Consider the following 27,737-nt stretch of genomic DNA (forward strand, 5'->3'; position numbering starts at 1 on the left):
TGCCCACCCCTGCCCCAGCCTCAGTCTAGTCATTCCCATATCTACTTATTTCCTTCCTACCTATTATGAAAGTCTGAATGTTAATTCTCCCCTGGTTTCCTTGTCCCTTTATTTATTACTTGCCCTTCCTATCAAAATATAAGCTTCAGGAAAGCAAAGATTCAGATAGTATAGACAGATTTTTTTCTGTAAAGAACAAGATAGTAAATATTTTAAGTTTTATGGGGCACATAAAAAGACCTCTGTCACATATTGATATTTTTAAAAAGATTTATTTATGCATACAGGAACTGGGGTACAGGCCAGAGGCGTGGGGGGGGGTGTCTCACTAGAGACAGAATGGGGAACAGAACAGGCAGATTGACTGAAATACACTGCTGAGGGGAGCAGCGGGCAAGTCAGGAGAGATCTGCTGCACCATTGGGTTGCTCCCTGGCCAGGGATCGAACTCATGCTGCAGTGGCTGCGGATAGCTTCATAGGTTGCATCTTAACCCCTTGCGCCACCAGGGATGCCCACATATTCTTGATTTTTATGCCCACTTATAAATATAACCACCACCATAGTTGTGAACTGTACAAACACAGGTCAGCAGAGGCTGCAGTCCTGCAACCCCCATAGCGAGGCATGTACACCTGTTAGTTCATAGCACCTAGCACAGTAGCAGCATGCTCAGCGTTCAATAGACATTTGTTGACTAAATCAGTGTACCAAATTTTTATAAAACGCAACAACAACTTCTTTCTACTTGTGCCAGCCTTAACTTTAGAAGGCTCAAGTTCTTCATTGTATTCTGTCTAGCAGAACATGTTTACCTTTTGCTTTAGTGAAAAAAATGGGCTGTCAGTAATATCATATTTTCTTAAACTACAACTAAAAATTCTCATTCAAAAGACCAGACACCACAAACTCATTTATAATTTGGTATTCATTCATGAAAAGACAGACACAATAGATTATACTCATAAGTCAGGAGTGTACATTCCTTCACATTTCCTGGTAGCTCCTACTAAATAAACCATAAATACTGTACATCTAAGAATTGTCAGTGAAAGGAAGTACAAGTATGGTTGTGATAAATAACTGGTTACCAATTAGTTAAGTTGGTAAAGACAAAACTTTCTCAATCTTCCATTATTTTAGGGATTGAAGGCCTATAAGGCTTCAAACACTCTCACAAATAGACACATTTAGACAACCAGTCAAAGGAGACCATTGTTTCTTTCTCTCATGACTGACTGCTTCAAGGACAAGAAGTCAGACCTTGTCCTTGAAGTAATAAAGGTGTGGACCAGAACAGAGACCACCTATTCAATAAAGAAAGAAGAGAAAAACTAAAGAGCTATGCAAGGGAAGACTCTTCAGGAGTCTCGAAAAAAAAGACTCAAGATCTAGGGCTTGAAAACAGGGGGAGTGTAAAAGGAGGCTTTTTTCTATAGAAGTTGGAGACCCTACCCACTACCTATTTTCCAACAAATAAGAATAGTAAAACATTTGACAGAAAAAGGGAAAATGGGGACAGACCTGTTTAAAATGAAAAAGAAAGGGTTCTAGGTAAAAGCTGAAATAAAGTAAAAGGTCCTGCCTGAGAGAAAACAACCTCCAAGGAGAGGTCAGAACTTCCCTTATTTGTCTGTTTTAGGTTTTAATGACGAAGCTGACATTTTCTGAGTGCCTAGCTCTGTGCCAGTCAAAGTAACACCACTCTGCTAAGTTTTACAATATCCCTTCAAGATGGAATTTCTTGGCCTCAGGTAGGACTGAAGTCTACTTTGTACATCACATGTTCGCTTCTACTGCTCAGCACCTTTGCAAATATTGGTTGATTCAGGAACAAGGTTGAAGAATGAATGAAGAGACTGAAGCTCAAAGTGTGGACATCTGGTGCATGTTGCCAAATCAAGTAAAATCTTCTACTGAATCATGACAAATAAATAGAGACATGGGGGTCACGAGGGAGATGGTGAGTAGAGAGAAGGCGGCTGAGGCACAGGGGGAGTGTGCACTGAGGCAGATGGGACAAAGGGACCCTCTAAGTCCCATGAGAGGGTTTGTGTTGCTGGTCTTTTTTTTTTTGTTTGTTTGTTTGTTTTAAACACTGAGAAAGCTATCAAATGAATAAAGCAAAGGCCTTGGATCTGGGGAGAAGGTATTTGAGAAAAGGAAGCATAAGAAAAAGTGGGCCATGAATAGAGTAAAATAGACAAAGGTTTCTGAGAAGATCAAAACTAAAAAAAAAAAAAGGTAGGGTGTGGAGAGGAAAGGCAGTGACAGAACAAACCCTACCTATTATGTCAGGAGAAATGTGGTTATAAAAGCCAGTCTGGATTCATTCATTCTTTCAAGGTTCTAAACTGTGAATACGGAAAAAAGAAAAAAATGCCATCTACTTAGTGCTTTTCTATTTGTATTGCCACAGACTAAGAGAAAAAAGTAAATAAATGCCAGGCACACAATTTGCACACAAACAAGACTGAAAATAAAATCTGTTTAACTGAGCTAAAGTGACAGTTACCACATACAAAATAAACTCTTGTATGAAAGCAACGGTATAGTATGAAAAGGCCAAAATTTAAACTCTGACTTAAATAACTCAGTTACCTCAGACCTCAGCCTACCTAAGTAAGATTTAACTATACCTCAGAGTAGTCTATGAATTATCAACCTTACCATAAAAGAGCCTTGGAACCTGGCTATACAGAGATATTTCAGACATTAAATCAAGCTTCTGCTTGCTTCCATACTTTTGTTTTCTCCCTATCTCTGTCTCCCTTATATATACACACCATTTTGTAAAAGAGGAGAAAAAGGAAAAACTGCTAATTACATTTAAAAAATTAACAAAATAGGTAGTTCTGATGATTTGCCTTTGGGATATCATTTACATAATGAAAAAGAAAATTATATCATGTTTCTTTTTATTTCCCTTTCCTCAATAATTTGGTGTGTGCCAACTGAACAAGAGATAATCATGCAAGAGGGAGAAATGCAAGGTTCTAGAGCAAAGTTCTAGGGCAAGCTACTCTTTCTTCCTTATCTGGCCTGTCTTCTTCCTTGTCCTTTGTGGCAACTAAATTAATCTAGAGGCAAATCTTACAGCCAAATTTGTACTTCTTACTCTTTATATTGAAACTGCTGTGAAGCAAGCAAACAATTAAAACCATTTCCCACTTATCTCATTTTTGTTTGCCACCATGGCTGAAGTTGATGGACATGACAGCCCAACTTTCACATCACTACTTCTTAATATTTGAAAGCCTCTTCCTTGCAGTAAAGATAGTGTAAATCAGTTAAAAAAATTTCCAGGATATTCTCAGACATTGCTCCTAAAAGAGAAGGGGGCATTTTATTTTGCCCAAGTACAAATATTTGGGAGTTTGTTCTTTCTTGAAAAGGAGTTAAGATGGAAGTCTCTAGTCATTTAAACATGCCCCAGTGAGCTAAGAACCATCCTGATTGGAAATGCTAAAAGAAGGAATGGGGGAAGGGGAGCAAGACTCAGCAGCTTAAGTCTATCTTCCCCTTAAGAGCAAATCTCCTAAGAAAACAAAGCAATTTTAGAAAGGGAAGGTTAAAATAAAAACACACAAGCAAGTACTTTCTTTTTTTAAAATAAGGACAAGTCTCCCCTCAACACCCCCTCCCCACACACATACACTCAAGGGAAGACATATCATGTGAAATTTAAATTTTCCACAAGTAATAGTCTTTATGTTTGTTCCAAAAAGAATTTTAAGTTCAGAAAGTCTGAATAAATGTAAGCCCTAAACTAATTAAAATATTCCCCTTTATAAACACAATTTATTTCTTTGGTTTGTCTCACATTTTTTCCTTGTTAGAAAAGAAATACAGCCAGACACTTGGCTGTTAGCTATAGAATGTATTTATGGTTGTAACAGCCCCTACATTCCAATGGAATGACATCAGCATCATTTCTCTGTAAACCTTCAGTCTAGTTCTTATCCACAGAGCTCATTTATAGATATGCCCAGCATTACACAATATGCTTTCTCAGATTTGCCAAGGGCTGACTTAGCTACTCTTTTTTTTTTTTTTAAACAAATTATGTATAAGAAACTAGAGTGTGGAAAAAAACGTAACCTCTGGCCATGCCCATTTTGGTGATAAGAGGCTTAAAGAGGCAAATAGTCAATACAAGACCTAATGAACAGAAATAAATGCTTTGGGATAAAAAAGAATAGAAAACAATCAATATAAGAAGTAAATGAATAGACATAAAAAATTTGGGATGAGAAAGAAAAACCTGACTCAATAATAAGGACAAGCTGAATATCCCATCAATGCCACCTAGAGCTAATAGGGATGAAAGAAGATAGTCGAAGAATACTTGTTGAATTTGCTTTTCCAATAAGAAACATAAATCAGTTGTCTTTTTTAAAATACTGCTTATGCTGGGGAAAAAAGAAGAATCAATAAGTCCATACAAAAGTAGAATTACCTAAAAACTTTGATAATGATCCACAATTAATGACTCTAAATAAAAATACTAAAAATGTACAAAATTACAGTAATAAATACATTTGTATAAAGACAATACAGTTAATCCCCAAAGACAAATATTCCAGAAATACCTTGAGATAGCAATCATCCTGATGCCAAAAATGCAAAGACAAACATCTCTCTAGTTATTTAGCTGGGTTAAGTGGTTACTCTATTTGAAATTCTGAAATATAGCCAAGAAAATACCAGACTCTCAAAATTAAAAAGGAAAGCAGGCAGGTAAACATATGTTGTGGGAATTTGCCTTCCAGTCTAGGAAAATATTTTCAACACTTTGGGTTCCAAACAGATTCTGGACCCTTAGAAAAAGGAGTAGAGGAGAGATGAAGTCCTTTTGCAGGTAGAGTGCCTGAGAGGATGGAAGAGACGGCCAGAGACTATAAATGCAGTAAGAATAGCTGATTTCCTCTGAGTGCCATTGTGCCATTTCTGGAATTCTGTAGGAAAAATGACTTTCTGGAATTCAGTAGGAAAAAAAAAACTTTCTTTCTTGGCCCAAGATTTGAGCAATGTCCTACTGTGAACATTCATGTCTATCCACCTACAGACAAATGTTCAGCACTTTAGGTAATAAGAAGGATAACACAGAACCCCAGGGTCTGGTTCTTTAAGGCAAAGCACCAGATACTTTACTCTTGTTGACTTGCAGGTAAACTCAAAAGTTCATCTCTCAACTACAGTCTTTGACACCAACTAAACTGGCTTCTATTTGAAATACCAGGAGACTCCACACTCATTTCTTGTCAAATCCCCTGAAGGAGAATTCTTACATTTACTTCACAAGGCAAACATCATATATATGCATGGAGCTAGACAAAAGCATCAAGTGTTTTTAAGAAACTCAAGTTAAACTGGAATGGAAAATACACAAAAATGATCAAGTATTAGGTACATATGCTTGCTTGGCAAGCTTAACTCGAGCGCCAGTCCTTTCCTTTCCTTCCTTCTGTGTGTTTGAACTGTTTCACTGGCTACGTCCTAACTTGTGCGAGTATCGTTCTTTTATTTTGGGGAAAGGCTCAACTCCATGATTACCCAGCAAGAGCTGGTAACCTCCCTGGCTGTGTAACAGGAAGGCAATCACTTAAACACAGGATAGAAGAATTTACAAAGGCAATTAAAGTTTCCCCACTACTACTTTCTGCATTGGCATCTATAAATGTTTCCACAAAATGTTTTTTCATTAAGTTTTGTTTTTGTTTTGTTTTTTCCAGAACACTGAAAACTTTTCAAAGTGTCTTGATCAACACTTTTGCAAGACTGTGTCAACTGACAGGGAGTATCAACAGTATAATATTTTAACATGACCTTTGGAGGAGAATTTTCATATTTATACCACCTATACAGGGGGTTTTGAACAGCTATTACATTCACATTTTCTTAACTGATGTCTCATAGGACTAAATTACATGCATTTGAGGATGAGACTAGACATTTAGTCTCTAGCCAAAGAATCCAGTCAAGGTTGTCATCTGATACAGATTTAAAAAATCCAGAGTTAATCTAGAGTTAACTTCATGTAGTAGGATTCCAAATACCTTACCACTGTTCTGGTACAGGATGGTCATTTCTATCCATGGTACAATCCACCTCACACCCAGGAATTTCAGCAAAGGTTTTATATGTGAGTACATACTCAAATGCATATAGCCACCAGGAAGGCAATTACAACGAGTAAAAGAAGATGGGCAAAATAGGCAAAAGTGAAAGGCAAAGACTGTGGAAAACAAACAAACAAAAAAAAAACAAAAAACAAAAAACAAAACAAACAAAAAAAAAGCTGTTACTCTATTTAAAGAGAACAGCACCTATGCAGCCAATCAATCAGTGCTAGGAGAGATCATGTGTCTCAGGTTAATAGTTGCATTCTTCTAGAAAATCTGGAATTGAAAACATGTTCATGAAATTTCCAGATTGGTAAACATATGTATTTGGAAACATTTTCAATCTACAGAAAAGTTGAAGGTGTAGTACTATGAACATCCATATCTTTTGACCAATTGTTAACATTTTGCTACACTTTTTATCTCTAAATATGCACATTATTTCCAGAAGCGTTTATTATTTAAAAACTCAATCCTCAAATGTCATCATGTCTTTCCTAAAGACAAGGCCCTTGTGACTGCAACAACATCACAAAGAGATTTGACACTGATAGAATAAAATCTAATCTATATCCCAAAATCAAATTTCCCAAGTTGTTTCAACAATGTCTGCAATGTCTGCCAACCCCTCCCCCCCCCATTTTAGGAATATGTATTGTATTAGTTGTTAGTTTTAGTTTCCTTTAATTTAGAACAGAAATTTCCTATACATTTTTGACCTTTATGAAGTGTCCACACCAGTTTTGTTTTAGAATATACCACTATGTGGACTGTATTGACTATTTCCTTATAATTCAACACAAACTAACATTTTTGGCAAGAATTCTATATAGAAGGACTTCCCATTCCATTTCCTGAGGAAGTAAGCAGTGCTGATTTGAGTTCTTTAGTGATGTGCAACATTTTAATCACTTGGTTACAGTTTGTGTAACCTATTTCTCAGTAGTCAAAGTATCTTCTTCCCTTTCACCTGATGGCTGTCATAAACCTTAATGATCTTTGCCAGACAAATTAGGATAGGGACAGCTGCAAGATGGTGATGGTCCTAATTCTACCATTCCTTCTATGTTAATTAGCTCACTCTCTCACTTCAAGTATCTATGAATCAGTCTTTTTATTTATTCAATAAAATCTGTAATACTCCATTGCCATTATTTTTTTAATGCTAATATTGTCCCAAATGTACTCAGTGGGAGGTTCTTCAAGCTGTTTTCTGTGCCCCTTTATTCACTTCCTTGAAACTTCTGTTTTGAACACCTGTTAAATATTTTGGCTTAAGATCATTTGGCCAATAGGGAGAAAATACAGACTGCAAATGAGAGATGTTAGCAGCATAAAGCAGAATTCATCCCCAATTTTTGGATTTGTCATAAGCCATTATTATTCGAGGATTTTCTTATTTGAATGTAATTAAGAAGAAAAAAATCATCCAAAAATTTCTGTCTTCTTTTAGAAATCAAAGTTAAAGTCAAGCAAACCAAAAATCTAAGAGTCACCTTAAATGATATTAAAATATAGCAAACTGGAGCTCTAGAAACTCAAACATGAGCCATTGTAAACTCCAGAAAAACACAGAATGCATTTGGCTTTTCTTGGATTGTACAATTTCTGATCTTAATTTAATCTGGCCATGTCTCATTTCTCATTCTCCCTAATCAACATTTCTCTTCAAGAAAATAAAAAAACAAAATCAGATAATCGAAAGAGACAGCACCATCTGCCCAAATCTGGAAAAGAAAATGGTTTTCTAAATGCATCAAACTGAGAAATCAATGAAAATGAAAAGTTAGATTGTGCCAGCATGTAGTAAATATCTATACGGAAGATCTGACCTATGAGAGATTTTCTCCAAAATTGGGACCATTTTTTAGGACCAGAAGCCCCCTACTCTTAAAGTTCTTCATTTTTATTCTGTGAAACATCTATGATAGCAGATATCCCACAAATCCTAAGTCAACATAAAAGAAATCTTGAGTCATTTTCAAGTAAACTATAACAAACGTGTTATATGTACTGATTTTCCTGAAGAACTTAAAAGTTTTAAGTTTTTTATAAAATTAAATTATTGTAACTTAAATTACTTAGTTTTCTGTATAAAAGAACACTGTTATATAACTCTTCCTAACCACATACTTAGCCTCTCTATTATTTCCAAATGGATTTCCCTTGTTTGTTCAAACCATGATAGGCCATAATAGCTTTTGTATGTATACTGAAAAATTGAGTCACAGGGTCTGAACAAACAAAATAAACCCTTAGATTATAAGAACAAATGAGTGGTTACTAAAGGGGAGAATGTTATTCAGGTACAGAGGACTGTTTAGTAAAGGATCAATAAAATAAGACTTCTGGTAGCAAACATAATGCAGCATTTACAGATGCTGACTTACAATGCTTTACACCTGAAACTTATATAATGTTATAAGGCAGTTACTGCAATAAATTTTTTTTAAAGTTCTAGGGACTGAAATTTTACATTATTCCCCAAATCAGCTCACATTTGAAAATCTACAGATGATAAACCATGTTCACCTGACCTTCATGTCCTACCAACTGGGGTGTACAACTCCTGCTGTACAGGGGTCATCGGATCTAAAGGGGGCCGGGGCACACGAGCAAAGGCAGCTATTTGGGTCATGGACCAGAAATAAAAATGCAAAGGGGAAAAACATGGAATATGGTATCACAGAAATAAAAAAAAAAAAAGACAGCCAAAAAATGGGGAGGGGGGTTAGAACTGAAAAAAGAATGAGTAACAGAGGTAAAGAGGTTCAAAATAAGAGTCTCAGCAATTACATCAAATTGGTAATATCTCACCTAGGTAGTTGATTTTATCAAAAATTCCTAGAGATAGTAATAATAACATCTTCTATTATAAAACAACAAAATGTAAAAGACCATTTTGTAGCATGCAAACTTTCAGTTGAAGGATAATTCAGAATATACACGAGTCTGTCCCTCCCCTCCTGGTCTAGCTGACTTTTGTCATCCTTCAAGCCTCTGCTAAGAGGTCAATTCTTTCAGGCAGTGTTCGCTTCATCACCCACTTAGAAGGGTGCTCTTTGTAAGGGTCTCCCCCAACATCCCAGAAACACACTTAGTTTTGAATGTATGACTGAGTAAACAGCCAGAAAAACCCTACTCACAGTGCATATATACTATGCACTTATTCTCTGAATGTTAAGAAACAAGCACACGCTAGACATCCTAATGGAGAGAGCTAAAAGAAGAGATACTTTGATAGGACGTGATAGTAAAGGAAATGACACATTATGATAAAACTGTGTCAAAAAATCGTAGTTCTACATTTTTGCATTAATAGTGTAGAATGTACCTAATAAATTCAGTAAGAATCTGAAATTTGGTGTGTGGATTAGAAATTTTTCTAGTCAAAGGTAATAATCATCTGACTGGCAAACACTCAATAAAGACACTGTGCTTGCTGGGAGGATACAAATGCAATTAAGTACATTGCTAATTGAAAACCTTAGAATTCTTGGATACAGACAGTATACTGGAGAAGTATGAATAGCATTTTACATACTAGTGGTAATTTTTTAATCCACTACATACTAATCTATTTCAGAAAATTAAATCAGAATACACAGTTATTTTCAGAGGCTTGAATGCCTTGGTTTTGTTTAGCCAAGTTAGTTGCTCCCAGCTCTCCTGCTCCACAATAGTTTTTTTGTGTACAAAAATCATGCATCTCTAAAGAACCATTTGAGATGACTCTATTATGTCTACTTAGCAATTAATTACTCAGCTAAATAAAAAAAGTTTGACCTGCAAAAGTACTTGCAAGTCCCCCTTTTGCAATCTTAATGCATGCTTCCAACTACCCTGACTACCCTTTCTCCTTTTCACCTTAGAGTATGTGAACAGGCTGGTTGCCTTTCTTCCCATAATTAACAGTCCTCCTATTTGCATTCCCAATGAACAGAAAGCTCAGCATTTTCCATTGAGGGCTCCCCTCCCTTGCAATGCTCTCTAATCCCAGCCCCACAAAGTCCTATTTGGCTTTACCACAGATTTAGTCTTTATAGATTACCACCTATAGCAAACAGTCTAGCAGTTAGACCCCTTTGAGTAAAACACTGCCATTTGCTCAAGTTTTAACTTCCAAGGTAAGCAAGAGTCTATTTACCCCTGAGCAAAAGATGGATTTACATTTCTTTGATCCTGTGGCAATAAGCGGTTCACCCCACAAATTCCTGTTGAAAATTTCCCAATAAATTTCCAAACAATCCTCTACAACTAGAACAAAATAAAAACAAACAAAAAGAAGTCCTAAGAGATAGGAACCAGAAAGTTTTCATCTTATTCCTACAAAGTAAAAGATGCACTCCTAAAGATTAAAGGATCTTTTTACTTGCAAATTCACCTTAGGAAATGACAACACAAGTGCAACTTAAATTTTAGGTTTCAAAGATGATTTTGTGATCAGTTTGTGCAGTACAATAAAATTTTATTAAAATATTTTTAATATTCAGAGAGTCAAAGAATTATAAACTATGGTATATGAATATCATTTATATTTAGAAGTTCTCTGTAAGATATTATAGGCTGAATTGTGTTCCTCCCCAAATCCACATATTGAAATTCTAACCCCCAGGATCTCTGGATGCAACTGTATTTGGACATAAGTCCAAATACAATTATAGAGGTAATTAAGCTCAAATGGTATCATTAGGGTGGGTCCTAGACCATATACCAGTGTTCTTATAAAAAGAGTAAATTTGGACACATTTGCAAACACACGGAAGAAGACAGCCATTTACAAGTCAAAGAGGGAGGCCTGGAACAGATCTTTCCCTCATGATTGTGAAAAGAAACCTGCCCTGCAGACAGACACTTTGATCTCAGACTTCTAGCCTCCAGAATTGTGAGGAAATAAATGTCATTTAAGCCACCTGGTCTGCAGTACTTTGTTATGAAAGCGCTAGTAATCTACTACATGTATCATACATTTAAAAAATTACTTGATTTTATTATATCCATTTAATAGACATGATCAAATTAGAGACTTGATGAATTTGGTTAAGATGGTACAGTCAAATCTAAGGGAACCTGGTAAGAACCCTAGGTCTTCTGATTTCCAGTACAACTTTATTTCTTCTTGGGCGACTTCCAACACTTCCTCTCCTGCCATCCCCTAAATCCAAGGCAAGTAAGGATATGGTGGGGAGAACAATTTTCCTCATGATAGATAAATAAATCTATCAGCTCAAAGTGATTGCTAGTCTTGGCTCAGGACATAATAATTACACTGGAAGTTATAAGGTGTTTATACTATTGCTTCTTAAAGAGGTCATATCCAATTACAGAAAGCCAATTTAGAAGTCCAAAAATGAAACTTCTAAATTCATTTGAAAAGCTGATCCCAAAAAGCCCCATTTCCAACGATAATTTACAAGACTATTTCATGCCAATGCATCAGCAACACAATATTTCACCCCTTCCCCTCCCACATATAGAAATATATCATCTAGGATGTTTTGAGGCTAGAACATTATTATGAAGTCATGCTTCCAAAACACGTTACGATATTTTTGCAGCTGACTGTGGCTTTAGAGAAGCAGCACATATTGGTTCCAAGAGAACAGAGACTACGTTAGACCATAAACTACAGCTGTTTGCTGTACAGAACCACCTGAAATGTCTGCGTCTTGTTTTCTTCCCAACTAGCTAGTACAGAGTGTATTCAGACTACCAATTTATTTATGGTTCCAGCTGTTTTTCTATATTTTCAGCACAGCATTAGCTGTAAAATAGAGCGACCAATTTTCAGACGGCTTTCAGTAAGGATAAAAAAGGGCTAATTCTGTTCTCAGATAATGTAACAACCACTTAAGTACAAATGAATATATTTCTATTAGAATAAAGTTCCTCATTTGACCTTTTCAACTGCCACTGAGCAAAAGTCTCACACTTTCCTTTGTGGAGGAAATGCCAATCTACCGGAGAGTGTGGCCCAGCCCTGTGTTTTTCAGGAGGCTAACAACTGCTCTGTGCACATTCAGGGCCCCATGTTATTATAAGCCAGCACAAACAGAGGTAATGATGCAGTAGCAGAGAGTGGAAGAAGGCTGGTCTAGGCTGCTTGTCTGACCGTGTGATAAAGGAATATCTGATGGAAAGGCCGCATAGATAAAAAGCTAAGGAAACTGATTCAAGAATTTCTTCAAGCAGCAAATAGTTGAACAGTTCTACAATTTGAATGAAATGTAAAGTCTATTCTCTCTTCCCTATCTACTGAGTTTTTCATAAATGTATTTTTTAAATAACGGTTACTAACATGCAACTGCTTGATAGGAATGACAAATGATGCTGACTATTAAGTATCCTAAATGAGTATCCTATTAAGGCCTATCATAACTAAAGAGTCCTATTTGATCAGGGTTCTATTCCAGCAGGATAAGTGAAATGAACTAGAGAAAAAGTAAATAGGTTTTGTGCAGATTTGGGTTTATAGATACCTAAATTTGTAAAATTATAAGCATTCCATCTGCTCACCAGCTGTGAATCCTAATCCTTTTTAATAACTTCAGTTTTCGTGACTCCACGAGAATCCAGGCATCTTCTAAATTTCACCTTATATTAGTTGCCAGGATTGATTTTTAGACATCAGTCTCCAGTAAAAGCAGCACGAAGTTGATTTCACTGGCAGGTATTAATTTTCAGAGGAATGAAAGGTAGTGGGAAGAGAAACTAAGAATGGATAGAGAGATCTAAAGAGGTTCTAAGATCATCATATTGAGCTTTTAGGGTTCTATGTTCTCTAGCAAAGTCCCAACGCTCAAATAGAAAACATCTGTCTGCAATGTGAAATTAAAATTCCCTTAAACTTCTAAAAGATGACATCTAAAATGAAGCCCACATCCAGTGCTATCTAGAATGAGGTATTCATTCTGTGGCAGTTGGTGCTGCTTCCCCTGTAATCCATACTCTGTGCCTTTTGGTCACTGATTAGAAACAGGATCATAGTGGTGAGAACTGTCCCCACAGTCAAAAAGCTCAGCTACTTTTTCCTGAAGGTTCTTATACAGTTCCAAGCTATGTTCCATATGGAACACAAAATTCCCAAATTTTATTAAACTTGTGAGCAGGACTAATGCTATTTAGTTGTTGTTTTGGTATCTTTCTTCTTCTTCTTTTTTTTTTTTTTTAACTCCAAACTACCCTCTATCCTCATCTTCACATAGTTACTATGAAGAGTAAGAGAGGGAATACTTCCTTTCTGATTTGAACTTGGCAACAGCATGGTCTATAGGCAAACATGTTTACAGTATTTCCTGTATTTTTAGTTTATACAGGTGGAATCTTTGAGGACAAAAAAGCCAGAACACCTAATGGTGATTTGAAATGTAGTGAGACTTCCCAATCGGCTATAATTTGCTTTGCTATTCAGATGTATTCCAGCAGAACAAGGTAATCGCCTATACTCCACACCACAGAGGCACACCACCCCAACGCTATCACCAGCAGGATCTTTGAACCCAATAGTAGTGTCCATCCTTGTCCCGAAATGTTAATTTAAGATCTGGTAGAGAATGCTTCTGTACGCAGATGTAGTTCTCATTAATACTTCTTAAAGCAGGACCTATTGTTCTGTCTCTAATGCTGTTATCAATTTGGAAGGCAACAGGTAACCACTTTTATTTCTGGCACATACTTAAAGTTTACGTAAGACTCCCCTCATGAGAACAGGGTGACCAGTCATGGAGCCCTGGTTGGAAAAGCCTTGTGGGAGCGAGCAGGCAAACAGCCCTTTATTGCAGTACAATGTGGTTAAAGTCAGGCTCTGCAACATTTCCTAACCAGGAAATTATATTTTCATGTCATCTTCCAACACATAAGAACACATAAAATCTTCTGAGTGCCAAAGGTGCCAAACACAAATGTTATACCATTTTTTAAAAAAGATTCTTTAATAAAAGTGCTAAGAGGAACAGACTAAGAGCTCTTGCCTGAAAAACATTCTCACCAAACTGTTAGAGAAAGCAACAGTCTAAAACAAAAGGTTGACTCACTTTCCACCTCAGTTTTATATTCAAAATATGTTTATCAAGAGTATCTGATTGAAATTTTAATTATTATGAATTACGTGAAACTGAATGAAAATTGGATAGGGAAAAACACAAAGTCCAGAATCGAGCTATGGGTAAAAGTTAACCATCATATAAATAATACTAGGCCACCAAAAGTTACTCTGCAAGCAACAAAAGAGGCTCTTACTGAAAAAAATGGGGGATACAGTGAGGACAGTTTAGTACATTGGAGGAAAGAGAATTTTAGACTTATTTATAAGAAAGGCTTTCATCTATGGGGCTGATAGATTTAGCAAAAAAAAAAAAAAAAGTCTTACCTGGCAGATCAATTTCTCGAAATAGTATTTTGTGCTAACTGCTGTGTACTTTTGGCCTATAAATATGCATAATACGCTATCTGGTAACTCTTGCCAAGTGCAATGGAATTCTGAACTTTAACCAAAACCTTATAAAATGAGAATTTTAAAAGAAAAAACAAACTCAGCAATTTATATTATCTATAAAAGATGTTTGGAAGTCCCTTTGATAGAGTTCTTTCTGTAAACTTCTGACAACTTCAATCTGTTTCTAATAAGGGGTGACCTCTGCTAGGAGAATAGACAATACACATAGACATGATCGACCATGAACAGGTCACCGAGTAGTCGGCGCCATGAAGAATATTTTTAGGGTGATGTGTTAGAGAAGGCTTCTCTTACTCAGAAGCACTTGGGTTGTTCCAGGAAGGACCACAAGGACCCAAGCATACCAAGAAAGCAAGAGAATTTCTGAGGCAGAGGCAACAGAAAGGGTGTAGGCTTCTGGGCAGGAAAGGCCTGTGGTTTGTTAAAGGACTGGCAAGGAAGTCCATGTGTCTAGAACGCATGAGAGCTGGAGTAGGACTGGAAGGAGCTGAGGCTACACAATCAAGCAGTGGTAATTTGATGCAGACTTTGATACAAAGGTAAAAAGTCTGCACTTTCTGCTAAGTTTGGAAGGAAAACATGGAGACTTTTAACAGGATCCCCTGGTTACTGTGTGAAGACTGAACTGTAAAGAGCAAAAGTTAAAAGTGGAGAGACTCGCTCCAGGAAAAATTCTCTATCAAAGTGCTCAAGCACACAGATTAAAAAACATGCTCCTTTATGGGCAATTTCTGTGCCTTCTCAATTTTGCATGAATTTAAAACTGCTCTAAAAAAAATTAAGTCTTTTAAAATGAAAGCACTATGACAATACTGGAAATTTAGAAAAAGAATCCAATTAATGAAATATGTTTTGGACATACAAACATTTACTGTTTCACAATAATCAATGTGAATTTCTAGACCTAAGTTTCAGTATTGATATTAACATCTACAAATCAAGTGTCAGAGTATGTTTACTTGATGAAATGTGCTATGCGAAAGCAAGGGTTTATAGCACACTTGCTCTATAATCTAAAGAATCCAGAAAAAGAAGTTGTGAATTATGATACATGTTTATCATTGTAGTCTGAAGTTGTTCTTCTTTTGAATGCTGCTGCTGAGATATATTGTAGTGTAGACCATAACATCATTCTAAACAGAAAGTAATACCCAAAGCAATAAGTCATATTCTCTACGTTTAAGATTTCAACATATTTCCATGAATATTGTGGCTCACACACACACACACAAGCCAAATTTTACTAAATGGAAAACGTATTTCAGTCTGCAGAGCTGTTCTCAAATAGTAAAACAATTTACCAGACATACTTAAGAAGTTTTTCCCAATGTCCTTCATTTTTCTCATTTAAATTGGTTCCAAAAGGAACTGGCAGGCATATTACACGCTGTAAGTGATTGATACTCTCATGGAAAAAACACGTAAGTAGCAAAAACCAAAGGCTCATGACTATGGGTAGAGTTAAATGACAAGTTAAGCAGACTTTATGTTTTAAATCACTGAAAGAACTGGAGAAGCTATTCCAGACAGGTAACATGATGTGATCCCTTCTACTTCTTTTCCCCCTTATTAAGGTCCTAGCAATACCACCGGGGTTGATTATACAACCCCACCAGCACATCTGATGTGGCCTGAACTTGGCTACAGGGAAGAGGGTGATCTCTGGGACTGATACTTCACCCTTCATTTCTCATTTACAAACTGTCATGGCATCTGTCATGTATCACTCTGCCTGATAATGTATAATCCATCTGAGTTCTCATATCTGAGTTTTCAAAGCTTAGATTTTCTTTCTTTTTCATTGATACAATCTCGATTTTGTACCTCAACTTCATTACTTTCATCAATTTCTTATTTTTGGATGCCTTATAATTCTACAATCAGGCTCCAGATAATTTTTGAAATCCATAGCAGATATGGAGCTCTGAATAATTTGTTCATCCCATCAGTCACCTGCTGATATTAAGCAGCTGACGGTAGGCTGGAAATGGCCCCCAAAGGCTACCCATGTAAGAATGTCATCTTGGGGATGGGCATTAAAAAAAATGTTATCTTATGTGGCAATGTCTTTATAGATATGATTAAGTTAAGGATTCTGAGATGGTAAAATTATTTGTGATTACCAGAGTGGGCTTTAAATGAATTCACATGTATCCTTTTCATAAGTAAAACAGGAAGATTTGACATCCACAGAGAAGGCAATCTGAAGATGGCACAGAGAGATTTGAAGAGGCCCATCTTGAGACGGGAGTGATGCAGCCGCAAGTAAAGGAATGCTGGCATCCACTGGCCGGGAGAGGTAAGAACAGATGCTACTCAAAGCCTCTGGAGAGAGTTAGAAACTGCCAACACTTAGATTTCAAGCCCAGTAGACATTGATTTTGGATTACTGTATTCTCTAGAGTTATGAGAATAAAGACCTGTTTTAAATCATTGACCTTGTGGTAATTTGCTACATAAAGAAAATGAACAGTCTTTCAGAGGTATACTCCATTGTGTGTTCTTCATGGACAGTAGTAACTTTAACATGAATATGGATAGAACAAAACAATTCAAGACAAACTAAATGGACTGAGTTCATATTATGTGTCAGGACAGTGCTAGAGTTTATCGTAACCTTTTAGTTTGAATTCATTGTCCTACTAATATTGAACTGGAATTTGCAATTGAATGTTTGGTGTGCAACAACAGACCAGATTATCATTTTGTACTATCCCAAATTTAGTACAGGGATAAAAAATTTTATAGGACAACTGCCCCTGTTCAAATACAGTTTCCTTGTCACAGAAACTAATGCTGATCTTTTTCTTTTAATGTTCCCTTTCCCCCATCTTGTGCATTAAAATTATTTAAAAATGCTGAGGGACATCTGCTCACAATAGTGTAGCAGAAAGTCAGAAATATGCTTTACAATAAGCCTGAGGAGAGAATGTTCTTTTGGTAGCAGGAACTATGTACAATGTCCATAAATCTTGGCCTGAAAATATTGCCTGAGTACTTATGAAATTGAGTAAGCTTGACAATTACACACAAGAGTTTCCATGAAACATCCAATTCTCAAATGCCTCAGATTTCTTTTGAAAAAATTTTCCCCAAGAACAAAACCACCACACCTATATAAAGTCTAATTGTAATTGTTACATATGAATACCATTTGTCTAGAGATGGTTCATTTTTCATTGGGTGTTTCATTCACTAGCATCAATAGTACTCTCACCACCATCCTGGATACTCTAAACTTATTCCATTTTATCTCATGGTACCAGTGCAAAAACTTATATATCCTGCCTTAAAGAGGTCTACTGCTCCCCCCAAATATCACTTTTGACATCTTGCCTGCAAAAATTAACCTCTCAGTGGACAAATCACCTGCATTTCTTGATGCTCACTGTTCTTTCTCCTTAAGCCTCTTGACACTGTAGAGGGGAGAAATGTCTTCTGAACAGGTAAGAAACAGAATAGAAATATACATCATTTAGATATTTATGTGTTATCAATCTTATTAGTAGGTCTGAAATATTAGGATGAATCATATGAATTTTGAATATTCAACTGTTTTGACCTAAATAAAATAGCAATTTCCTTTGGATCTGTCCAATATTATGAATGAACCTATAATTTCTGAGCATCATTTTAAGTTTCAGGTTCTCACATATCAATTCTTACTAAAACTACTAAGTAATCTAGACATAGCAATCTAGACACATTCTCCTTTATCCTCTTATATAGAGCTGGTTACCCACCAGTGAGAATAGTCCTCAAAATAAACAAGGATAAAAGGGGTGAACCAGAAGGAAATGGAAATAAGGGGACACAGATAATCTACCAATTAGATCATGTTATTTCCTTTAAATGACCATGAATTTATCTTAAATACTTTTTTCTTCAGAGTCATTCAACCAACTTGCAATAAAGTTTTAATATAAAAGCAAGTCTTGAATCTCTTCTTCAAAAGTAAGTGGGTTGAGACCTAAGATAAAAATCTAGTACTAAAAATTTTTTCATTTAGCCTTTCCTACATCTTCTACCATTTCAAAAAGTAAAACAAACAAAAGAAGTACCTCAGTAGTAACTGAATGAACAAAAACTAAAATAGGCGAAAAAGAGTAGAATAGGTGAGTATCTATATTTTTGGGTACATAACAGGCCACAGGTTATCAAGTACATATAAACAAAGCTCTGCAAGTTTAAGTATAGAGGTCGTTACAAGTTGTTATAAGTTGATATCCCTAGAGCTATTTTAAATGGAGCTGGGACAAAGCACATTAGAGGAATTGTCTTATATGTAATGGGTCAAACTACCAATGATCAAAGAATCCAGCAAGAATGGTATTACCTTGTTTGAAAAGTCAGACAAAAGTGAGCCTACACCTACTTTACCTTGTGATTGCTCCCCTGACTGTTTTACCTTGTGACTCTTTCACCTGACAATTACTTCATCAATTACCAGTCTTCTTTCTCACTAGACAAGTAACCCCTGAACTTTGTCTCTCCTCGGTACAGTTTTTGGGTTTCTGACCTGAACCTGTGCTCCCCACATTGCTATTCCCAAATAAATATGCTTTGCCTTTTAAATGACCTTGTGAACTTTTAGGTTAACAAGGCTAATATAAAAGAAGATTACTGGATCTCCCTTTGCAACTATAGGGAGCATGACCAGAGTGGAAACCAACTGGCCCTGAAATTATTTAAAAGAAATGATGCAGAAAACCATCACATTTGCACTGCAGAATCAGGCAAATCTTTAGGAAATCTTATTGATTCTGTAATGCATCCATCTCCACTACAGTTTATATTCACTACAGAGTAAAAGCTATCTAATGTATATCCATTCTTCTGCAAAATACTAATGCAGCAATGGCTTAGTTTAACTTAATAGAGACAGTTTTGCTTTCATTCATAATATACCAGATGGTATTGAGTCCAGAGATTGAAATTATGAAGACTAATAATTCATAGGCACAGAAATCATCAAGGAAATGAAGATATAGTTTCAAATTGAAAATTGCAATTGAATTTCAGTCATTCTCTCAAAGATTACAGTGTGAAGAGTAAATAATATTAGTGGTATCACTGTGTTTCAAAAAAAACTTGATAGCTTAAGAATTAAGGCACTAAGAACCATTTTTCACTTAAATAACACATAATTTTTAACTAGAGTTTTCAAGAGATGCTGATATCATATGGAGTTCCTTGGAGTAACATTCCACAAAAGATAAATTTTCCTGAAAGACTAAATATTATTATTATTTAATGTGTTTGGCAAGACATTGAAATAGTTCTGAGGAGCTTAGTGAGCCTAAACTATGGCAGTTTCTCCAGCCCTCTTGGTTTTAAGAATCTTACTGTTCCATACATTATCTTTTCAAATAGTAGGGGAAAGAGGTCAATGTAAGTTCACCACGGCAATTAAGAACACCAGTAATATAGCTATCTACATACAAATAAATCACTAAAAGTCAGGTTAAAAAAAAGAGCACCAGTAATAAATAAATTTATTGGAATATATTTTTAAAAATGTTCATTAACCCGGTTATTCCCTCTCACTCAAGATACTCTCATGGAATAGTTTTCATAACCCTAGAAAACAAGACTTGGGCATTTAATAGAAATCCTATCAATATTCCTTTTTATTATGTATAAAGATAAACTAAGAGTGAACTTCCTTTTTTCACTTAAGAACTGTCTGCATTTTAAAGTAACTGCAGTCAGTAAACAGACCTGAAAACAATCATGGCATCTTCAATTAAAACAGGCTGCTTTTATAATCAATGCACCCTAATCTTAAGGATAAAGGCAAACACTGGTTTTTAAGCTTTTAAGTCAAACTAAAAAAGATGGAAAAGTCAAATTTTCCAATTTTTTTTAAAGATTTATTTATTTATACAAGAACCGGGGTACAGGCCAGATACACGGGAGGGTGAGAGGATTCACCAGAGACAGAGCAGGGAGCAGTGGGAGAGACAGGAGAGGTCTGCCGTGCCATGTGGGACCGTCAGCTGGTCAGGATCGAACTGGTGCTGCAGAGGCTGTGAACAGCTTGACAGCGCCACGCTCAACTGCCTGCTATCACCATAGGAGGCCCAAAAATTTCCAAATTTTAAGAATCTCAAAACTCTAAAAGATCACTTTAGCAACTACAGATCACTGCTCAAAAAGCTAATACCTCAATATAGTATACTGCTAACTCCTTTCAAAGTTCTAGATAGGACATCATTTTTAATTTCTTATCAAATCAGTATATACTAGCAGGGGATGTTCTAATCCAGCCCATTAGTCACAAGCAGATAAGGAAGACATAAGTGGGCTTCCCCGGCGGCACCAGCAGTTGAGTGCTGGGTTGCGAAGCTGCCCGCAGCCTCTGTAGCACCGGTTCGATCCCTGGCAGCCAGGCAAGGGTCCCACATGGCGTGCAGACCTCTCCTGCCGTGCCCGCTGCCTCCCTCAGCAGTGTACTTCGTCAGTCTGCCTGCTCTGCTCCCTGCTCTAGCTTTGGTGAATTCTCTCATCCTCTCCCCCCCCCCCCGTGCTTCTGACTGTACCCAGTGCTTGTATAAATAAATAAACAAACAAACAAACAAATAAATCTAAAAATAAATAAATAAAAGGAAGATATAAGTGTCAGGAAAGTTGAAATAGAAAAAAAGAAATTTATCTGCATGGCGATTTCTTCAGAGTAGAGTGCTCATGGACCACAATAGGGCAAAGGCTTTTCTGTCACAACCCTACTCTTCTGGAAAACTTCCCCCAAGTGGGAATGGGAGGAATATGGAATATATAAAAATGAAATGATGGAATCTCCTTTTTGCCTCTTGTTTTTTTTTTCTTCCAAATTACCTTTATTCAGTCCTCTATGTTTACTCCTTTCATTCTACCTATTTTCCAATTGTTTCCTTTTTCCTATTATGACATTCCTTGGGGGCCCTTCTTACTTCTCTCCTGCCTCCCTACTTCCCAGTCTGCCTTAGCCATCAGGATTTCCCTTGATGCCGGGAAAGTATCATGCCCACAAGCAATGGCCTCGTCTTTCCCGGCCTTTTCGAAGGCCAGCATCTATAGGGATATCTCTCTCTTCTGATGCAGCTAGAATGTAGTAATCACAATCTGGAAAAAGTCAGGGGCAGATTTCTCAAAATGCAAATTCAGCAGCAGAAAAGAAAGAAATTTTGCAGTCAACTACAGTGCTATTGATACTTTTTTTTTTTTCATTTTGTATATATCATAAATCACAAGCACCCAATTGGTATCACTATCATTCCCAAGGGATCCTCCCATTTCACTCTTGGGTTCGCTACTCTGTTCTTATGAGAATTTTAAGGTCTCATTTTGTAACACCAAAAATTGGAACAGGGTAACACAGTCTGCTACAGTGCGGTGTGTTTGATGAGTAATCCAAATTTAAAATAAAAGTCAAGGCTGGTGAAGAAAGAAAGGATGACTTCTTATTAGCACATTTGCAATACTGACTACAAATGTCATAGTGCAGTTGTTCAACATACGGCCTCTGCTGCAGTAGTTATATGCAGGGCTCCTCCAGAACCAATTCAACAGGAGATTCGCTGGCAAAATCAAAATCTGTTGGCATTGTAGCTGGAAAGTTGCCCAATTTCCATCACAAATGTGGAGACTATCTCAGAGGACATTCACACCATGTGAATACCTTCTATAATGCATCAATGGCTACAATTACAATATGGTACCAACGTGGGAGAGTGTATAAGAGAGAGAAGTGTTGGATTTCCTAGTTAGCTTATCCACCTGGGTTAACTACTGTCCCAGATCAAGCAGTAGGGTATTAGCAAAATAAATAGAAGTTGTTTAGCTAATTCATCTTCAGCTAATGCCTCCTCTTTTCCCCCCAACACTTTTCATACATAGGCAAAATATTTTAAAGCAGTCAATGTTTAGTTAAGCAGGTTCAAATACATTATGGTGCTGAGTTTTCACACTCTACTCCTCAGTCTCACAGAAGAAACCAACCCAGGAAGAAGGCAGAACCAAGATGAGAAAAATGGGCTGAATTTTATCCTTGCCCAGAATTCATCAGGTTGTTTGTGGGTAGCAATACTAGAGACTTATTTGGGGACTGGATGTTTCTGGAAATCCATGCAAGTCTCAAGTCCTTGGCATGCAATGTTACCCAACATGACCTGACCGCAGGATGCTTTGGCCATCAGCACTCTGAGGGGTGCACTCACAGAATGGTAGTTCTGCTACATGATCACAGGAAGTAGTTCTCATTAGCAGGAAAATATTAAAGTCTTTCTTCACCCACACTCTGTAACATCTTTTAAGACACTTAGTATCTTTAAAATTGCATTAAGAATGCATGGCAGCCTGCTGAAATAGGTGCCATTAATTATTCCCATTCTATATGTACATAAGAAACCAAAGCTCTGAGAGATTAACTATCTTGTCCAAAGATAGTTAATCCAGATCACAATTGGCAGAGCTGGGGCTAAATCCATATTTGCAAGGTTATGTTGCTTCTAAGTATGGTACAATTTTGATGATGATCTCTGAACTCAGTGAAATTCAGAATTCAACTTAGTTAAATTAATCACATTTGAAAGTTTCAATTCAATAAAACTGAAGATTATATAGATGCCAAAAACAAACCATGTCACCACTTGCTGTTCAACAACAAGGGTTCTGATGCCATCTAGATACCTTTATGATCAGTTTCTAAGAAAGCAAAAGAAAATTATGTGAGTTTACAAAGATAAGTTTTTCACATGATAGAAACTAATCAAAATTCTGTCCTTGATCTGTTGGTGAACCTTAACTTCAAAAGCAAATTCTAAGAAATTTTTTGACATTTTGTCTTTTTTATATGTAAGTGAAAAATGTGAAGCTTCAAGTATGACTTAATGGGTTAAAGCTTCTTCAACTGACATGACAAAAATATCTCATTCTGCCTGTTGAAGGATGTAGTTAATATTGCTAAAACATTCCAAATTAAAACAAAAATATGGGGAGTTGGGAGAGGAGGAGAAAGAGCAAAAGGCAAAAAAGACAGGGCAAGTGATGTAACTTGATAAACACAACCACACTTAGAAACAATTTGGGTCACTGCTGTTTCCTTTTTGTTAGGCCTCACATTTTGACTTGTATCAGTAAAGTCAACACCTCTATAAGGAAGATGATGATAACATTAATATCAATATCAATATACTGAGGCTTTTAGAAAAGAAAGAACTATTCATAGTCTGATTTCTCCAATTCTGGTCATCAGGGGATAATGCCCAGATCAGAGGCACATGTCAATGAACAGCACTCCTGAAAACAGCCTTCTGGGCCCAAGCCTGTCCCACATGCAAGCGGATGTTGCCAACGTCTGGAAGTCTGCTCTGATCTCAACCAGTTGCCAGGAAGTATCTAAACTGGGGGATGGGCCTGGAGGCCTATCTTTCAAATAAAATGAGAGTGTTAAGTGCCCAGTTCTCTGCTAAAATGAATGTCTCTTGCTTTTTGACCCAGATGCCCACACGATACTTTTAAAGCACTAAACTTTTTTTGGGTTTGTTTGGACTATTTTCATTTTCAGACTTTATTTGGCAGAAAGATGGGTGAATACCACTGATCTGAGCTCACTTTTCATTTTTTTTCATGTTTTCTTGATATTTTTGCCATGCTTAGGATTCATCCACAGCTGCAGGCAGGTGAAAACACACAGTTTTTTTTTATCACTTACAGACTCGGGAGATGAAACAGACTTGGGAGATGAAGCAATAATGCAAACCCAGCTAGCAACTGTACATTTTCAAATGCGGCGAGGAAAGCACACATACCAGGAGAGAAAAACCCTGACTCCTCCATAACCACACACCCTGTCCCAACATGCCTCGGGCAATACTGGCTCCAGAGATAGAAAAAGTTGCAAGTAAAAGAAGAAATCAGCTACCCTGGAAGTATGAAAAGTCCCATCCCTATCTTACTTTAAACAGAAAAACACCAGTGTTATCTCTTACAGGGAGCCAAGAACAAAAGAGATTCCAAAAGAAATCTGCCTGGACTCCCAACATTCCAAACCTTATTAACATCAGGCTGGTCCTGGTCCTGCCAAACAAAGGAAACCACTGTCAGCCCCTTACAGGTGGGTGCAGCCACCCCCTGCCAGAGTCCCACCAGCAGGAGGAGGGCAGACTCCACATGTCTGCAAATGCTCACAGTCTCAGAACTCCCGAGAAAAAGTCATCCCCAACCTTACTAAATTCATTCTTATCAGCAAAATGAATAAAGTTTTTTGCTAATTTTGAGTAAGCAGCTGTTGGGGTCAGATTCCGATTTCTGAGCAATGACAGGAAAAGAGAGAGACAAAAATATCAGGGATACCATTTGAGAAGGAACTGAATACCAAAATCTGGTAATAAGGAATACTCCTGGAGGCAGAAGGCAGTTTGTATCTCTGAAGGAATAAAGCACAAGAATAATGCTTTTGTCATTGGTTTTCAGCGCTACAATCAGAAATTATGGCTCTATGTGGTGGAATTTCATCTAAAGTGTTACTGAATCTTTGGATTGTCAACAATTTCAAAGGTCAAATGCCAAAAGTATCCTCATTTCCTTCTGTTTGGAATTCTTAACCATTTTGTCCCATTTTTTCCCCCCACATGGCAATGTAAGTTCTGTAAGACTTCACATAACTACTAGCAACGCACAAAAGGGAATCTCTCACCATCTGTCTATGCTCATCATTACCCAGGTACTAATTACAAAAGAAATATATGCTTCAACTTAAATCAAGCATTTTAAATGAAGGCTCCTCACCCCATCCCATATGCTTAAAAGCTTGCTTAAAACTGCACGACAATCAAAGGGTCAGTGGTCCTCAAATGTTACCGTGTCTCAGAAACATTAATTCCAAAGAGCACCTGCACCCCTATATTTATAGCTGCACTATTTACAATAGTTAAGCTTTGGAAACAACCCAAATGCCCAAAAATAGATGACTGGATCAAGAAGATGTGGTACATATATACCATGGAATATTACTCAGCATTCAAAAAAGATAAACACATGCCATTTGCAGCAAAATGGATGGAGCTGGAAGGGATCATGCTCAGCGAAATACCAGAAAGAAAAAGAAAAATACTGGATGGTCTCACTCATAGCAGGAATCTAGAAAACCTAAATAAGGGATCAGGAAAAAGAATAACTCTAAGAAAGAAAATATCAAAATCAACAAACAACTATGAACCAGAGACACACTATGGGGGGAGGGGCAGGGAAAGGAAGGATTGGGGTCAAAATAAGGGAGTTGCCATTGTATGGGGAATATAAAATTAAAAAAAATGTTACCGTGTCTTATCATCACCTGGAAAATCCAATGAAAACAGATTGGTGGGCCCCCACTCCACAAACTGTTAGGAGATTTGGGGCAGGTCATGAGGGCACATGTACAAGTTCCCAGATGGTGCTGAAGCTGCGGGCCTGAGACTGAGTAGGGAGGTAAGGACCTTGTCCCTGCAAAAGCCTTGTGAATGATGCCTAAGGACTAGGACCCCATTCCAGCCACAGCAGCACCAGCTCCATCTGCTCAGAGGATGCCTGTGTATGAGTGATGGTTGTAGGGATGTAGGATAGTGCATTTAATTGGAGAATCCACACAAGATTGATTAAAAAGGCCTATTCATTGATAAGCTTTTGAAAATCACTGACTAATCCACCCATTCATTTTATAGAAACGGAAACTGAAGCCTAGTAAAAGACTTTTGCGCATCACACAACTCACAACATAAGCTTCTACTGTATTTTACAATTCCATTAAAGTTTTCAAATGTTCAAGAAATGAATGAGAAAGATATACTCATCCAGGGATGAGGTAGAGGTCAGCAGTATCAACAGTATAAATGACATGCTTTTACACAAAAAAGTGTTTAGGAGACCATATTAGCACTCTTGATGTATTTTCTCTTTCTCTATCCCCTAGCCCTATCCCAGCACACAGAAAGGTACCACAATTTATCAGATTGCTTGGGTCTTTTAATATTTTTAGATAGTGGATCCTCACCAAAGTTATTGCTTTTTTTTTTATTTAAGATTTATTTTACTTATTTATACATATAAGAACTGGGGTATAGGCCAGAGGTGCAGGAGGGCGAGAGGATTCATCAGAGACAGAGTGGGGAGCAGAGCAGGCAGACTGGCTGAAATACACTGCTGAGGGGACCAGCGGGCTAGAGAGGAGAGATCTGCTGTACCATGTGGGTTATCTCTCTGGCCGGGAATCAAACTTATGCTGTAGTGGCTGAGACTTAACCCCTTGCACCACCAGGGAGGTCCAAAGTTTTTATTTTTTTTCCCCTCTGGATACACATAATCCTGCTCCCCTTCCTGAGGGTAAAAAGGAACTACAATTGTGGTTAAACTTGGGGGATTTTAGTTACAACCTGTATCTCACTGGGCAACTTCCTTAATGCCATATGCCTTGGTTTTTACCAAGGATGAAATGAAAGGTAACTTTAGTCTCACTCAGTAAAGAGAAACAAAGTCTCTTAGCCTTTGTGATGAGAGGCAACATGACAATTTTAACTGGATTTTGGCCACAAAACAGGCTCAAGGCCCAGCTCTTGCACAACATTCTGCACAAAAGGACAAAATTTTCCATTCCTGTCCTTGAACAACTATGGATTTGGTGCCTAAGCTCTGATCTAAAATCAAATGCTGGAAAAGCACAAGAAAAATGAGGGGGAAATTCTTGAAATTCTTCTCCTTAACTAATTATTATGTCTTGGGAAAAACACCAGGCTTCACAGAGGAGGTGATGTTTGAACTGTTCTTGAAGAATGGAGTGGAGTTTGCTAGGGAGAGGGACTGAAAAGACAGGCTAAGAAAAGAGAATGAGGCATTTTCCTGAAATGGGGCAAAACTTAGGTAATCTGGAGGGTAAATATGAAGTACTGTTGGAAGCAAATGAGTATTAAATTCAGCAGTTTATACCAAATTTTCTGAACAATGGAGACACCATGGAAGTTCCTTAAAAAAATGGAACAGCATGTTGGGTCTGATGTACTTGTAGTCATAATGAGGAAGGTGGGATGGAGTGGAAAATAGATAATCATATATCTTAAAACCACCTTAAAATAAGGTGGTCCTTCAGGAATGTCTATTAAGCAGGAGCCTAAGCAAAGGGAATTATAACTAAAACTTGTAAG

The 27,737-nt window shown here is 37.1% G+C and overlaps 1 protein-coding gene across 1 annotated transcript in view; it reads right to left on the reverse strand.

Moving 5' to 3' along the window:
• FNDC3B (fibronectin type III domain containing 3B) overlaps positions 1–27,737 on the reverse strand; it is a gene marked incomplete at its 5' end in the record, with an annotated part of 243,117 nt that overhangs the window by 93,310 nt on the left and 122,070 nt on the right. The window lies entirely within an intron of this gene.

Source organism: Talpa europaea, assembly GCF_964194135.1.
Source record: "Talpa europaea genome assembly, chromosome: 4".
In the NCBI taxonomy this organism is placed as follows: domain Eukaryota; kingdom Metazoa; phylum Chordata; class Mammalia; order Eulipotyphla; family Talpidae; genus Talpa; species Talpa europaea.